Here is a 13,335-nt window from a genome sequence, read left to right on the forward strand (position 1 = left end):
ACCTCCAGCAAAAGAACCCCAAACTGTCAAACTTCCTCCTCCATGTTTGACAGTTGGTGTCGCACACTGAGGAACCATCCTTTCACCAGTTCAACCGTGTACAAACACCCTGTATAATGAAATGAAGATTTCAAATTTTCATTCATTGATCCATAAAACTTTCTTCCAGTCTATAGTAATCTGCTGCCAGTATTTCAAGGCCCTATGTACTTTAAGGAATGTCTTTCTTATTGCCACTCGCCCTGTCAAACCTGCAGCACAAAGTCTTTTCTTCACACTAGAAGCTGATACTTGCTTTTTTTTCCTATCACTGTTAAGCTGTGCTGTTGTGCTATCACGCAAGCTGGTGACCCTCAGAAATGTGTCTTCTGAGTTTATTGTGATTTTGGGTCTGCCATATCCTGTTCTATCAGAATTTCTTCTGCTTTCCAATTACCTTTTGGATTGTATGGGACACCATACTCACTAACACTGATTTTTTTTTTTTTAATTTTTTTTTTTTTTATAGTTTCTCTAAATGAAAGGCTTACACTTCAAAGAATAATAATACTTTGCTTCATTTAATTTGTTAATTGCTATTTTCTTTCCACCTCTGCTTTAAGAAAGACAGAGGGTTTTTATATAACCAACAGAATTAGGGTCACATGTGCAAACTGCTTCAACTTGCAGGGCGAAATTTTCTTTATTTGCTTCAGAACATCTGTAGGTTGTAGCCTATTTGTTTTTCCCTAAAGAAGACCCATTTGTAATAGTCTGATATTTCTTTTTTTCAGTTTTTGCTAACCTAAACTTTACATTTTAACCTCTGGCAGTATACTGCTTAACTTTTCACTATTTTAGGTCATTTATTGCATTTCAACTGATTTATTTTTGAAAAAAATCTGGAAAAACTGATATGTTCTAAATCTTTTGATTGGTAGTGTACTTGGTTTACGCATTTTAACAGATGATTCCCCTTATTAGTCCAATATGTGCTGACTAATCAAAAATCATTTGCATATTTATGGTGTGTATAAGATAAATGTAGTGTTCTGATAATGAAATCTAAGTAAAACAATTGGTATAGCACTCAAGATATTCTGTGAGATTGGAAATCTTTTAACATTTAAAGTCGGGGCCCGGGTATTACAATGCACCACCATGCTGCCCAAAAACTCATGCATCTCCCTTGATTTTAAAAATTAACTTGGATTAGACATTACCTGTGAGCGATTCCAGCATGTCTATTCCTGGGCCTGGTGTTTTTTTCTTGTGTGTTCTCCACTTATTCCTTAGTAAATTAGAGTAAATTAAATTTAAAACATTAAATTAAATTAAATCACAGAACCATTAAAACTCACACCAGTAGATTCAGAGACAGTTTCTATCCACAAATCACAAGGATAACTAAATAGCCAATCACAAGGGCAAAATGTTGTGACATAAGAAAAACAACTGTATCTATCCAGAAGTTACACTCTGCTTGGCATATGGTCTTAGGATTATGAATCACCATTAATTGAGAGGGAGTGCAGTGGAGTGTGTACGCCTGATGAGCCCAGAATGAGGGCGAAACACGTGTCGCGTACTCTTTGCATTTATTTGACAGTAAACTATTTCAACCATTCTATGATCTGCTCCTCACAAACTGAGGGCACCGTGGCGGATGTTAGCAGATTGCTGGCCAACCACAAGCGTTACCTGGTAGGTAACCACCCATACAATCAGATTGTGACACAGACTACGAATGCCGTGAATATATATGTATATGTATAAATGTATATGTATATGTGTGTATATAATATAAATATGCAACCTCAGCATCTGATTTTGCTGATTGGGAAAATTTCCACTCCACCCTATATATCAGTAAGTATTTTAAGAAGTACTGAGTATTTTAATACTTGAAATTATACAAAATAAAGTAGTGTATAGATTTGATTCCTTATTTTTTTTACCCTTTGACCCTCTTTCTAGAATTTATTTTGATATCCATATAGAAACTCAAAAATATTTGTAAACCCATGAGAAAAGAGAGCTCTTCTGATGCTGGTCTTCACAATGTACTAAATCCTTGCTAAAAAACTGCATGAAAGTGCCTTTAGGCTTGTGCTCTTAAATACAGGGACTGTGTTTAATTTGCTTTTGTTTGTGTGGCTTCATTAATGTAATGGTTCAAAATCTACCTTTGAATTTTTTGTTTCTAGAACTGTTGTTCTTGTAACTCTACAAACTAAACTACCCTGCTTTGCTATATTCCAATTTATATTCATTTAATGCATATCTCGTTCCCACTGTATTATTGTTTGTATCACTACATATACTAAAGTTTTAACCTTACTTTAGTTATAAGCCTTTAAATTTGATAACTAAGAAGACCAAGAAAATAAAGCATCTCCTATAGATATAATTACGTTTTGCTTTTTATTATCAGGGTAATTTTAGTTACAAACATGTTTGCATCAGACACATCTCATAAATATCATCAAAGAAATACTGCCATGTACTAATATTTAAGCAGCTAATATCTACTGCCTGACCATTTTAATTTTTATTTTAGGAACTGCCTGTGTATTGCCAAGGAATGGTATATTTTATAGTCTGTTTTCAAAAAGCTTGTGCTCCATCTTGTGGTTGTAATTACACACAAGTTGATTTTTTTAAAGTTTGATTGTTTTTCAGCAAAAGATTAAGAGACAACTTTCTAAGGAATGTAAATGTTTGGCTTTCAGAGTTTGCTAATAATACAAAAAAAACAAATATAGCAGTTCTTTATACTTGATAATGCAATGCAGTTGTCAGAGATTAATATATTTACTGTTACATGAAAGACAGTGAATGAGAAAATAGAGTAAGTGAAAGATCATATTTTTCTAACTTTCAGAGGGGTAACTGATATTAACTAACAATAAAATTCTGCTTGTCAAAACACAGATTACAAAATTAATTGTATGTCTTTTCATGTTGCATTCACCTTTTATTGAACAATTAATAACTGAATAGTCCATAAACTACTATCTGGATGTGCTTCCAGCGCACTAGCCTGGTTTTCATGATTTTGTGATTATCAGATTTTTCACAAAATGTAATCAATTTTAGTTAATGTTTAGTGCCATGTAGTGTTGCACAATCAATCCTCTCATTCAGAAAAGAAGCAATATATAACTGGAGCCTTCCTAATAGGCACAAATATAAACTTTCAGAATAAAATTGATAGAAAACAGAAGGCTGCTCCTGCCCACTTCATCCAGTCCTGGACTGAGCATTAAAATTACGATTCACAATAGTCTGAGTCCCTGTACATGCTGCTATTTGTCAATCAAGTGCTGTGTAAGTTTAACAAGACCCTTCGCAGAAAATGCATCATATGGTTGAATATCTTGATAATTAAATCCACATATTTTTTGTTGTTACTTTTGTGTTTGTTGTGAAGGTTAGCTTAGTTTTTGCTTTACAAATGGTACACGAGTGATGCCTTAGATCTGAGGTACCTAACTCATTACTACTGTGCTTTAACACATTTAAACATATAGCAGAAAACAAATGGTAACTGCATTCCTTCCTTATCCATGACAAGTGCCACATGTCTAGTTTTCCTTTTATTATTTAATTTAAAATTGCCATTTTTCAGAACCTTTTCAGAGTTGGCTACATTCTTTACAAGAGCATTCACCAACATGCAGTTTAACACCTAGCTAGGATAAGACATCTTTCATAGTGATGAGAACTTGTGCCATTGTGTTGTGGCAGTGCTGCGATAAAGATGGGAGGAGGGAGAACTTGAGCTGATCTCACCAGGAAGCACTCCACTTGCAGTGCTTAGAGGCTGTGCCTGTGAACACAGGTGTAAGAGTTTTCCTACTAGCTCATGCATAAAATGAGCTGCTTTAGAGGGTCTTTCTAATCCAGACGTCCTAGGTTAACAGCTAGTGCTGGCAGTTACCACAGTACAAATGTCCGGCCTGGGATGGATCATGGTGTGATTCTACAATAAAGCACTTGGCATAGTTGGTAATATTTGCTCTGTGGATGGGTGGAGTGTAGTAGCAGAACTGCACGAAAGGTGGGGGCTGAGTGAGAGAAGTACAGGCAGTCCCCGGGTTATGTACGAGATAGGGACTGTAGGTTTGTACTTAAGTTGAATTTGTATGTAAGTCGCAACAGGTACATTATTTTAATAAATGCTATTGTTGACCGACTGTAACCAAGTGCTCTGCCAATGAATGATGGAGTTTCACCTCTCTCTGACCTTTTTATTATTTCTACTTTATTTTCAATGGTGATGGTTTTTCTCTTCTTTACTGTATCACCAGCACTTGCATCAGATTTGTGTTTCAGAGACATTCTTGAAGGGTGAAGACAAAAGGTTAAGATGAGCTCTTCTGCACAGCACTGTACACGCTATCACAGCAGGATGGCACCAGTCATCAACACATCTGATGTACTGACAAGTACAACTTCCTGCTATTTGCATAACAGTACAAGCAGGCGTGCTATTGAGAATGAATGGGGGCGGCGAGGGGTTGTTCATCACCAGCCCACCTCACAGTCACCTCCACTACAGTATGCTGTAGAACGAACACGGTGTGGCCAAAGGTTAGTAGTGAATCGCTAAACCCCAATTCAACAGGCAGCCATCTGAGGCACACTACAATGCTACCCCCGCCGCCCCGTTCAGCCATAATCGGGTCACCGCTTGCAGCATTACCAACCGTGTGTGCTGGGCAGGCAGTAAAATGCCCCCTCCACTCCATCCAGCCTGCGTCCAGTCAGGACAAGTAGCTGCGGCGGCGTAGTGGGCGGGCAGCGAACCATCGTCCTGCACACAAGCAATAGCTGTGGCCCCGGTGACTATGGACCACAGGTCACTGCTTGCCACCGGGAGCCGCCCGAGGGACACTACACTGCGTGAGCAGCGAAATCGCCCCCCTCCAGCCACCGCTTGCAGCATCCTCAGGCTGAAGATGACGGAGCGGCAGTTACTGAGGCGCATGCGTCGCAGCTGCGTCCTCGTTTGTAAGTCGTAGGTCGGATGTCCGTAACCTGGGGACTACCTGTAATGTCTTTCCAGGCAGTGCCGGCATATGTGAGCATAGTAGTTACCCTAGTAGCTCAGAGCATAAAAAGGAGCCACTTCTGACTGACTTTGTAATCCAGATGTCTTAGGTTCACTATGACCGACCATGGCCTGATTCCAAACAGTACATACAGTACTGTCTTTCCTCAATAGCTACAGTAGCTAAGTCTTAATAACAAAGAGTTTATCAGTTTTTAAATACTGATTATTTTTTTTCTCCATCTTCTTCCTTGAAAGCCTGCTACCACCTGCAGCACTAAAATTATTACTACAGACATGCAGGTCTCCAAATGAAATCAAATTGCTTAGCAACAACAATGTCATTTTTATTGTTAATTCATACAATATTTCATTCAGTCATCATGAAACCCAAAAAGAGCAAAGCCCATTCTAGAAGTATCATGTGCAAAGTAGATCTAAACACGGATGGGCGCCCAGTTAATTCACAGTTTGTACAGTATTGTACATTGGTATTTATGAGTGGAGGGCCAACTTCTACCTTATTCACAAGGCTATAAATTACTCTCTCACAATGCAGGATGTTAAGGTTTTTGGAAATGTGACATAGAGCAGCGAAACACTTGTCACTTTATCAAGCAATTCTCTTTTTATTTTTTATTAAATTTGAGTTATATTATAATGAATGAGATAGAGAACAAAGAGGAAATCAAAAATTTAACTTCAAATGCAGCTTCCATATCAAATCAGCATTAGCAGTCTCTCCTACCCAATTCGGAGAGCCATGTGAACAAAAGCCCAGTATGCAGTAGTTGCTCCTGTATGCTGAGACATCAAAATGCTAAACAAAAAAGTAATTGATGCTGTCATTTGAGATTGCTAAGGAGCAACATGTTAAAAAACAAGACGTGCAAGATTTTGTCTTAGCTGTTTCTTTTAAGCATTCTTTATTCATGTGTTAGTAGAAAAGAACAACTTTAAGATTTTTAACAATAATTTTCCAAAAAATTAAATATTTCAGTGAATGTTTTGTATTTTTTAGAAAAGTAGCACATTAAATAATAAACTAATTTTTGATAACAGTTTGATTACTGGGTAGGTACATATCTCAGTGCCTGATTAAAAGAAGACAACAAATACAGTAGATGCTAAGGATCCATGGCACAATGAGGTTATTGAACCAAACTGATTAACTGAAACACAAATGGGTAAATTCTTATGCAGTGGCGAGAGTGAGCATAGCAACAAAACACAACCTAGTCATCCTACATCAGGGAGATCCCTCCCAACCAGACATTTTGTGACAGACAAGAGTTTCAAAATGTACTATGTAAGTTCATCTGAAGAAGTGCAAAGACATGGGTAAAGTTGAGGACCAGAAACACGGTGTTCAGCCATGGAAAGCAGATGAAGTCCAGTACTGCTTTCGGCTTTGAACTCACAGAAACCACTGGAACCCAAGTACTCCCCTCTAGAGTCTAAAGAGGTCTTGTCAGAAGTGGTAAGTGGAAGAGTTGCTGCCAAAAAGCCATTCTTCCCGAGTGTAAAAATAATCCGGAAACTCACCTGCACACAAAAGCGTAAGGACTGGAGTGCTGAATAATAGCAGCAAGTGTTCTGGACTGATTACAAAACTTTTTTGCAATTTTTGGCAGAAACAGGAGGCATTTTCTCTGTTGAAGACTGATGAATGTTGACAGCCAACAGCGAAGCATGGCAGCAGCTCTCTGCAAAAAACACACAACTGTGTACCTAAGACAACCGATGATGTTTTAAAGGCAAAGTGTGGTCACACCAAACACCAATTTGATTTAGATTTTTACTGTTTGTTTTTCTTTATGTGTTACTCAGCTTCACCACGGAAATTTCCTAAGACAGTGAGTTTTCGTTATAGTGTTGTTAATCGAATATGTCAGAATTGCTACTGTATATAACTGAGTACTTTTCTGCATGTTATTTTTGTACCAGAGCAAAAATACCCCAAGGAGCTCTAGTGAACGAATAATATTATTCGTTCACTAGAGCTCCTTACTCTGAAGCATGCTATATACAATTGCCGAGGAGTAAAACATTCAAGTCATAGATCAATTTCTACTTTTTCTAGTGATAGACCTAGTACATCCACAAAAAAGTTAGCTTCAATCGGAATTCAGTGCAACACTTTGATCTGTAATCTGGCACTGTCACAAAGTTTTAGGGTTTAGATTAAAAGTAATATAAACTGAATGGGGGTTTACTTTAACTTATTGTATACAACATTGATTTACAGGCTGAATATTTACTTGGGACATACAATAAATTGAACATTTGGGCATTATACAGAAAAAAAACAGATGAAGAAAAAGAAAATCATTAACTATTTACAATGTCCCATTACTAGATATGGAACCAAATTTCTGTGGGTACTATGTTTAGTCTGCGATTTGCTCTCTCTTGCCTTTTATTATTACTTTTATACAACAGTACATTATTTGAACGGCCTTTGGTTGTGGGGGGATTGGTCAGAGTGCCACGCTACATTTGAATGGGGTGGGAGCGAGATGGAGTACACCAATAGCAGCACACTAAAAAGCACTGCAGTATCCATCTCATTTATGTTCTTTTTGTAGAGGACTCCTCTACATAGCTGAGCAAGCCTTTAAACTTCCTAAGGCATGCCGTTGCTCCTCACTTGAGTTGCAGCAATTTGGTATGCTTTTCAGGCCCTCCACTGTTTCGGCTTTGCACAGTTTGACTTCCAAGGGGACCCTCCCAGTTCTCTGCACAATTGCATGTATTTCATCATCAAGGGCCCATTGTCTCCCACCCTGTTGTTCCAAGTATGTGTACTGTATACAAGCGTGATTAACATTCCCCCCTTCAATTTGTATGTATTATATATCCCATTGCAAGGAATAAGAAGCCGCCAAAAGAATACAGAGTACTGTGTGTACTTTGAGCTTTGTGGAACTTTCTTCTTTCCCTTTCATGTCTGGTAGCCACCCTATTTCTCTCTGTGATTCTTTCCCTTCTTTCATGGCACTCAGCAAAAAAAGAGCATGGCCCAGTCATAAAGCATTATTATTGACAAATTTGGACAAATTAAAAAACACGCATTGATTAATTTTGTTTTTTCTGTAACATCACCAAAGTTCAATCAAACCTGTCAAAGTTTTTGAGAGTTTGGGGTATTTAGTTTTTTTTGTGTGTTTACCCCTAAGTAATGTCCTTTTTTGGCAGATACCTGCTGTCTAGACGTAACATCCTGCTAAATTTCAGTTTTTTGATTTTAATATGAAAATGATGTTTTTGTTGATGAGTAAGTGAATGGCTCCGTCAACCTTGCACTTCATACAATATTTTATATATATATATACTTTGATATTCAGAACTTTTCACTTCATTATTTTTAAAAAAAACACGTTCACTTTACAGATTTTTTTTCAATATGCCACGTGACAGCTTTTTGCATGGTTCTGGCATTGTTAGTCAGTGACTTTTATAATAAACATAAATTCCTTTAAGTAATTTATTGAAATACATAAAGAAAATATATTAATTGTTCTCATCCACCATTTCTATGATTTTTATCTTTTAGGGGAAGAAGAAATATACACACCTAAAATGATAGGGACAATCAATTGGTGATTACTGTGTCTTTCTTTATTCTGTAAATCATAGAATTGCACAGAAAAGATTTGATCAGAAAGCACCGAAATGGTATGATATCTTACAAATAAATGTCAAACTTAGCCAGAAAGGCTATATTTTTTTCATATTTATGTATTTTATTAAGTTAGACATAAATTTAAAAGGTTAAAATATTCATTAATTTAAACATATCCTCTTCTGCTTTCACACTTGTGCCAGTTTTAGAGCCTTTGGATTTAAAAGTTAGCTTGACATCTTTCAGGGTCATTTCCTGATGAAAGATCACAGATGCGGACATTGTGCAGGCATGCAGACTGCTTTACAAAAAAATGTTGCTTCAAATCAAGAGTTGTGCCACAGCATTCCTCAGCTGTCTTGTCAAACTGTTACATCAGTCTTAATCCTTGCTGATCCACAGATTTCATTTAACCATCTTGTGTATATATATTTATTAGGCAGGCAGTGGCCTTTAGTTTATATAAAAGACACTTTTTTTTTAAGCAATTAAACTTGCAAAGGAACATTGAGTCATTTGTATATTGTACCAAAACAGCAGTTATGGTAATTTCTTCAGTGATTGTAATAGCATGTAAATAATATATAAATTACAACATAATTAACATGGCAAATATCATTAGTTTCCTAAGAACACTTCACTTGATTCATAGTGCAGTCACGATGTGGTGTTCTTGGATTTGCATTGAGCTGTTTTTTGTCATTCATTCTAATTTGTTGCACAAAATGAACATCATCTATTGCAGGGCGTTTGACCCAATTGCCAGCATTCACAACAGGCACTAATTAAATAAGCCTTGTGTGGTTTTACATAAGAATATAAGAAAAGTTTTGAAGGTAAAAGGCCATTCAAAACAGCATAGCTTGTCAAGTCCCATTCACATACTGTGCCCAAAATAATGTCAAGATTTGAAAGACCCTAAACGTAACTCTTTCAAGCGTACTATTAGAGAAAAGTGTTCTCTGTATCTATAGTTCTCTGCTGAAGAACCATTTTCTAAGATTTGTGCATTATAGTAGGGTGTTGTACTTTGTTAGCCATTATGGATGCAATGAGAAGTCAAGCAAAATGACACCTTTTATTGGCTAACTAAAAGATTACAATATGCAAGCTTTCGAAGTAGCTCAGGACCCTTCTTCAGGCAAGATATAATATCCCTTCCTGTTGCCGACAAGAACACCACATAAAGGGATCATTTTCCTGCAGGTCATCTAATGTGGTCAACCTAATTTTATGTATGAAATGTCCCAACACTGCACTCTGTGGGAGAAACTGGACAAACACTCTGCCAAAGAATGAATTTACACAGGTTGCACATTAAGCATGGCAATAGGGATGTTCCTGTAAGAGCTCACTTCAACAGTCATGGACACTGTGAAAGGGACTTTTAAGTCACAATGCTTATGGGAAACCTCAAAACACAGCAAGAGAGAAAAGAATTGGAAGTTAAACTGATGCTAAAATTAAACATATTACAACATGATTTAAATAGAGATAAGAGTTTTATAACAAGAGAGGAGGAATGTTTACATCTGTCGGACTGACCCAGACAACCTGACTACAGATCCACATTGTATTGAAAACTCATCAAAATCTTCAAAAGACTTTGTTGGACAGTTATCAAAAGATCTTGACTATACATTGTTCTTCTCTCTTGCTAAATGAATCATATCCTGGAAAGGACTATTAATTTGCATTTAATTTGGCTCATGTAAAGGTTTTCCTATGCTGTATCTGTCCTGGTATCTATATAAACACAGGGAATTCCAGTCTCTGTATTAAATCTTGCCTGAAGAAGGGGCCTGAGCTGCCTCGAAGGTTTGTGTATTGTAATCGTTTTAGTTAGCCAATAGGTGTCATTTTGCTTGACTTCCTAAGTTTTGTGCGAAATGTACCTTTAATTAGTTTCTCTTGTATGTTCTTTGAAGTGGTACATCAGGTAGGATTAACTCTTTTTAATTTTCAATAGCTTTACCTTTATTGTGGCTGTTCTTAATCACCATTTACTTGAACTAAGAAGATTTAACTGTTTCAATTCTTCCTTTTAAAACCCTGCAGTCCTGGAATAATTATGGTAGCACTTTGTAAAGTTTTTACATTTTACAACCTGTAGATGTCACCTGACGACATAATTTCAGAAGTTGTCTCACATTTGCAATGTGCCTCTTAGATAAAATCTCTCTCAATGTGTCCTCCACACAGTACACTATTTATGTCAGTGTACTGTTAGTCACTGTAGTGCTGTAATTTGAGCAAACCAATGTAACTTATACACTGGAATACCCTACCACTCTGTAAGTGCTGACTTAGTTATAGTTCAGACACTCTATATCTAACAGTAACTGTGCTATTCAGCACTAATCCAGTCTGCATATTTAATTTGTAAATGAGTAATTTCCTCTCCCTCATAAATGACACCACACAGTAAAAACAGTTTTCTTTATAGTTGTCAAATTGTATATTATTCATGTTGTACCTGTCAACTTAATACATACAATTTACCGTCTGTGACGGAACTCAATTCTCTCATAACGTGACCGTTCAAGTCTTCCAGTATAATCAAAATATCCAAGAATCAAATAACAAGTGTACTATGATATCAGTTGTTACTTTAACCTGCAAAAGGTTTATGCAAATGGTTATTTAATTTCAAAAACACTTTTTTATTTCTGATACTCTTTTTCAAGCAGTAAGATAACTGCACACATTTACTCTTATAAGTATCTTTTTTGATATTTCCTTATGCTGACTATATGTCATTTACCCATTTCAAAACATATGAGATCATTCACCACACTTCGTTAATTCTAAGGCTCCCCAATTCTCAGATGTCTGTTCCACGGGCAGGAAAAAGGCTTGGAAGAAGAGCAGTGGCACCAAGTGCCACAGCAGGATACAAGAGGATTATTAGTATCAATAAAAGAAGTAGCACATGATTATTCAAAAGAGACACGTTAGAAATTGCATAATGACTGTATGTCTGCTTGCAATCAGCTGTCAATAGAAATAAGTGTAAGAGGGCAAAGGAACTCCATATGACAGAATTGTTTAGTGTAAGCTGTCTGTTTCATTTTCTTAATTAGCGCCACTACAGGTTGTGCAGAAATTCAAGACTAACAAACCAAAACTAAAAGTTTTTTTTTTGTTGTTGTTGTTTTGTCCAAAACTGTTCATATGCAGAGACTGAGATGCTTGTGAAGCCTGTGAAGTTTAAGTCTACTATTTCATGTTTAGTTTTTTGGTGTCCATGGCCTCCCAAGGTTCTGGTGCCCCTTGTCACTTCTCTAATTACCCATATGGTTAATCTGGCCCTGTATAAAATGCATAGTATTTATTTTGAAGCATAATTATGAGATTAATTATACAAATATATATTAATGTATTAATGTAATGAGTAATAAGCTGTTTTTTCTCTACTTCTTCTTGTGCCTCAAAATGCAAAATGACAAAGTAGTTTAGGTTTCTTTCAGCTAAATAAAATTTCAGTAGTCAGCAAATTTTAGGTAATAATCAAGCACAAGCAGTCGCCAACATACACAATCTGAACTTAGAATATGATACTTTAATAACAGGCAATTATGTTTATTACAGAAATGCAGTACTGTAAGTCCTGGTTTCAGAGTCCAAACATTATGACAAAGGGAGTCAAAAGTGCAGTTCAAAATTTATAGTGTACAGCATATTTTTTCAGTCCTTTCTGAAATGTGTTCTTGTTGCTTGATTTTAAAGATTTATGTTTTAAGTACTTCACAAAGGTTACTTACAAGTAAGTTCCACTGATATTCTTATTTGACCACAAGGACTAGTACACATATTACCCTTTGCGCCACCGGGTACTGGCAATGAACTATTGTAAGTAACAAAGATTTTTGACTTAGTCAAATTAACATTAAGGATTAAGAAATAGGAACGCATGTCTGTTAGTTTTAATAATTTGATTACAAAAGGTTTTTATATATTACTATTATTTGTAGGTCAGGTATTTGCAATAATATACTAGATATGTGTTGAAGCAAATGGAAACTTATTATTGATTGAAGCATTTATATTTCTCATTAAGGATCTTCCCACAGTGCAGTATATGGAAACTTCAGAAAGAATTAATTGATTATATTAATTATTGTACATGCTGTCCCAAAGCCGTTATTTTTATAATTCCTAGACTTTTCTTCAAAGTGTTTTACCCTTACAATTTTTTCAATGATATGCTTATCATTCATTTATCTTAACTGAAATCAAACTATGGTGATAGGATGCCAAACCTGTTTGCATAAGAAAAGTCACACAAATTTAAAATAATGTTATTTACATACTTGACAGTAATATATGCAATTTGGCACAGGCTATAAGGACATACATTGTTGTGGTACTTGAGAGGCAAGCAAGTAGAACAGCCAAGCAAAAAAGGGATAACTTGCAAAGACAGACGGAATGTATATGGAGCTTTCTTTCTTTGCCTGCTTTCAGTTGTCTTCACCTTACTGGTACATGCTCTCCATGTTTCATAGAACAGCATTAGAACATTACCATTTAGATAGCAACAGTGAACCAGTGAAGTTTGCTAATCCTTTTTGTCAAATTCATCAAAAATAACATTGAGTCAACTTTTGAAAGTGGCACACTTCACCACAATAATAGGTAATTTATTCCTTGTGTCTATGGTTCTTAGTGTGAA

General features: G+C 36.2%; 1 protein-coding gene and 1 long non-coding RNA gene across 6 annotated transcripts in view; one reads left to right on the forward strand and one right to left on the reverse strand.

Moving 5' to 3' along the window:
• grb14 (growth factor receptor-bound protein 14) overlaps window positions 1-13,335 on the forward strand; it is a 363,700-nt gene that overhangs the window by 214,108 nt on the left and 136,257 nt on the right. The window lies entirely within an intron of this gene.
• LOC127529036 (uncharacterized) overlaps window positions 8,613-13,335 on the reverse strand; it is a 43,749-nt gene continuing 39,026 nt past the window's right edge. Inside the window, exon 3 of the long non-coding RNA XR_007935693.1 lies at window positions 8,613-8,661. This is a non-coding gene — a long non-coding RNA (uncharacterized LOC127529036). The remainder of the gene's footprint in view (window positions 8,662-13,335) is intronic.

The sequence above is a fragment of the Erpetoichthys calabaricus genome, chromosome 8 (genome assembly GCF_900747795.2).
Source record: "Erpetoichthys calabaricus chromosome 8, fErpCal1.3, whole genome shotgun sequence".
Classification (NCBI taxonomy): Eukaryota; Metazoa; Chordata; class Cladistia; order Polypteriformes; family Polypteridae; genus Erpetoichthys; species Erpetoichthys calabaricus.